Source organism: Cucurbita maxima, unplaced genomic scaffold (assembly GCF_002738345.1).
Source record: "Cucurbita maxima cultivar Rimu unplaced genomic scaffold, Cmax_1.0 Cma_Scf00003, whole genome shotgun sequence".
In the NCBI taxonomy this organism is placed as follows: Eukaryota; Viridiplantae; Streptophyta; class Magnoliopsida; order Cucurbitales; family Cucurbitaceae; genus Cucurbita; species Cucurbita maxima.
The window spans coordinates 1,540,525-1,544,516 of NW_019272019.1; the positions used below are offsets into that span (position 1 = coordinate 1,540,525).

The window sequence follows — 3,992 nt, forward strand, 5'->3', positions numbered from 1 at the left end:
GAAAATACTACCTATTCAATTTGTCTGGACTGGCCACCTAGGAGAGGGTACATTCTATGATTTCAGTGAAGTTTAGAATACTCACGTAAAGAAATACTCTAAGTCATGTGCTAGTTTTATATTTCAGATAAAGGTAAGACACCACTGTACAATTGTCGGCAGCATCACATTGAAGACCATGGAACACTTTTAAACAAGAAAACCGTATGAAAATTTTAAAAATACAAACGACTAAAGTCGAGATAAAAAAAATGTTCACATCCACGAAAAAAAATCCCGTACAATTCAAAGACGATGATACAAATAAAAGAATATAACTATATTGAGTTTACATACTTAAAGTTGAAATTTCTCGAGCTGAACATCTCTAGGCCTCAACGGCATATACTCTCCCAATAGATAAACCTCGAGGTGATCCGAGAGGGCCGACTTGTCAATATTTTCATGATGGTATGATTTGCACACGAAATATAATACCGTCTCCGTCACCAACTTCAATAGAAAGCAAATAAAAAATAATAAAAAGCAAAAAATTCCCAAAATACCCTTGGTAAGCACACCCAATGACTCCGTTCGAACCACCAAATTCCCAAACACAAAACGCACCGTTCCGAGTGGGAAGCTTAGAATGAGGATTATAACAATCGAAATCCCTAATTTCCCTTTCACCAAACTGTAGCTTTTGTTCATCGCTTTGAATCCGTAAGAATCTTCGAGAACGGAGACGACGTTCGAGAGCTGCCAGATCGCCGTCAGGTAGAAGGCGCCGGCGAGGTATATGATCTGGATGATGTAGAGAAGGATGATGACGCCGGCGCCGACTGAGCCGAAGATGAGGATGATGAGGAAGAAGAGGAAGGAGATGGCGAGGACGCTGGCGATTGAATAGCCGATGAAGGAGATGAACACGCAGAGGAATGTGAGGAGGAGACGTTTCCAGACCTTAGGAACGACGCTCATCACCGGCTTGTAGGCGACGTCGCGGCCGGTGTAGATCGATGCGACGGTGTAGACGACGGCGGAGGTGGAGAGAAGCGAGAGGACGATGAAGATAACCAGGTACGCGATTTGAAATAGAAAATAATAGACCTTCTCTGATGAGACGATGTCGGAGAGTTTATCGAATGAGGCTGTACTGGTTTGCGTTTGGTCCAATACAAATTCGTCGAACATAATTTTTCGTAGGAATAGATCGGAGATCTCCATGTGAGCCAAGAACAAAAAGGAGAGGGGAAGAATCAGAGCTAGAGTGATTTGGGAGAAAATCCTTCTCCATGTGAAAATTAATTTGGCGGTTTCTCTGAAAATTCCATAGGTTCCGAGAAATTGCATCTCTTCTTGTTCTACATCCATGATTAGATGATGAAGAAGATGGGAGAATTTGCAGAGGAACAAAGGATTTTTGAATGAGGGGAAGGATTAATAAGGAAAAATTGGTCTTCTGAATGCTTTTGAATTGAGTTTGAAAAGTCTTTGTTTGGAATGGACCAAAGAAAAACAAAAGCAAAACCAATTGGCTTTAACAATAAATAATATAAAAATAGTAAACTCTTAACTATATTTTTAGAGAATTACAATATAAATAGACATTTTGATTCCTCTTGTTCTTCGATTAATCCAAATGTTAATTATCTTATTTCTTGTTTAAAAAACAATCAATTTTTAATGCTTGAGAATGTTGGCAATTATTTTTGTTTCTTGCAAGGATGTTTTACATGAGTAGTGTTCATTGATTGAATTTTAGGAGGGATTTCTAAGCCTAGACACTTTATAGACGATTTTAGCTAGATGACCGACTCACGATTTGCTTTGATGAGTTATATGTACCTTACGACTTATGACATTTATGTTTGCCATGATGTTATACGTGTCCTTTTCTTCCATAGTGTCCAATGGCCCGTTAGCGAGTGCTAGCTCGATGAGCCAAGTCGAGGGGGTATGCGAGTTCGCCTGGTAGGGGCCTATGTTCGCATTTGTGGGCCATGTGTAAAAAATAATGTACATCCAATCTTGTCCAAACTTATCTGCCTAAGGTCATGCCATGATGTTTTAAAATAATAGGTCTCACCATATTGCATGTACTTGCATTTCTCGATCCCCAAGTGAGATTACTTATTGAGTATTTCTTAAAATACTCGTGACATGTGTTATTATTATTTTTTTTTAGGTAAAAGTAAGACACTCATGCATGAATGATGGCGTCACGATGAAAACTATGGAACCAGTACCAAGGTAGTCACATTTGCGTCTATTTTGTATGATCTATGAGATCGTTTTATTCTTTTCTTTGTTTTATTTAACTTTCATGTTACTTATTTTCTGCTCTTTCGTTTTAAAACTTTTATTGGGAACGTTTAATTCCATGGCATGGTTATGAAATATTTTAAATGTCATTCATCTAGTGGATACCTTATTTTTAATAGAAAATTGGGTCGTTACAATTTTCATCGTTGAAATATATTTTGATTTGATGAAATTATAATACATGCTTCAACAATGCAACTATAGGGACCTGTCTCAAGTGGGTTGGAGAACTCCGTTTAAACGAAGAATGATGGATAGAATATGGAGAAATGTCTCTTCGTTAACTAAACAGGGTCGGGAACTGTGATTACATTCTTTGTCCCTAACCCTGCATCTGTCCCGCACTTTTATTTTTAAACATAAGCACACACAAGTAAATAAATAAGAAATGAAATAGGTGGCAAGGATGAGCTTCCTCGTCTTTCTCCACCTCCACCTTGTGGACATCTCAAAATGGAGCTAATATGTTTACAAAATTGGTCTTTTCGTTTATTGTAACCTCGACTGTGATTTATTAGATAATGCATCGACACGTTATGACAGATAATACATAATAATGATGTTAAACAGCTTGCAATTTGGCAAGCTGCACATCGTCATCAACCACCTTCAACTGGACATAGTGATCCGACAGATAGCCTTGAAGATGCTCCGACAGCGCCACCTTATCAACACTCTCACAATGATACGATTTGCACACAAAATACACCATAGTTTCCACCACAAGCTTCACCAAGAACAACACCATAAACAACACCACCCAACAAAACCCCAAAATACCCCTGCCCGCCGCCCCGACCGACGCTGACCGAACAACCAAGTAGTAAAACACCAACTGAGCCACTCCCAATGGCAAATTCAGCAACATTGTTAACTTCACCACCATCTTCATCTTCCCCTTAAGCAAACCCTTGCTTTTCGCCATGGCTTTGAACCCACACGACGCCTCCAAAACCGACACGATGCTCGAAAGTTGCCAAATTATGGTCAAGTACCAAATGGCAGCTAAATAAAAGATGGTAAAGAAGAAAAAAATGGTTCCAATGCCGGCTAAGAAGTGATGGTCATTTGGGCCATAGATTATGATTGCTATCACAGGTATCAAAAACATCACAGCAAAAGCAACAAAATTGAAGGCCAAAAAGGCTGCAAAAACACACAAAAATGTAACAAGAAGCTTCCTCCAAACTTTCGGGAGGACCTGGATCACGATATTGAAAGAAACGTCACGTGCCGTGTAGATATAGGCAACAGTATAGACGACAGCGGAGGTAGAGAGGAGAGAGAAGATCGTCGAGAAGATTAAGGATGCTAAAGTGAAAAGAACAGTATAGATTCTTTCGGAGGATACGAGGTCGGAGAGTTTAAGGAATTGGGGTGTGAATTTTTGAGTGTGTTGTAAAATCATTTTATCATGGGAGATTTTGTGAAGGAAAAAATTGGATATTTCCATGTTGGTGAAGAACAAGAGAGAGAGAGGAAGAATGAAGGCAAGAGCAATTTGGGTGAAGATTTTCCTCCATTGGTGTATCAATTTCCAAGTTTCTTGGAGAATTCCGATGATTCCCAAGAACGGTAAGTTTTCGAGTTTTAGTTCATCCATGGCGTTTGCTGAAGAAATCTTGAGAAGATGGGAAGATTTATTGGGAAGAAATTCATAGATTTGAAACTTCGAGGAAATGAAGTGA

At 39.1% G+C, this 3,992-nt stretch overlaps 1 long non-coding RNA gene across 2 annotated transcripts; it reads left to right on the forward strand.

The window, feature by feature from the left end:
- The first annotated feature begins 559 nt into the window (after positions 1-559).
- LOC111476452 lies at positions 560-2,427 on the forward strand. 2 transcript variants are annotated; one of them, XR_002717081.1, is made up of 2 exons: positions 560-1,059; positions 2,168-2,427. It is a non-coding gene; the product is annotated as an uncharacterized LOC111476452 (long non-coding RNA). The 2 variants fall into 2 exon arrangements; XR_002717080.1 differs by lacking the exon at positions 2,168-2,427 and adding an exon at positions 1,186-1,603.
- Positions 2,428-3,992: the final 1,565 nt, after the last annotated feature.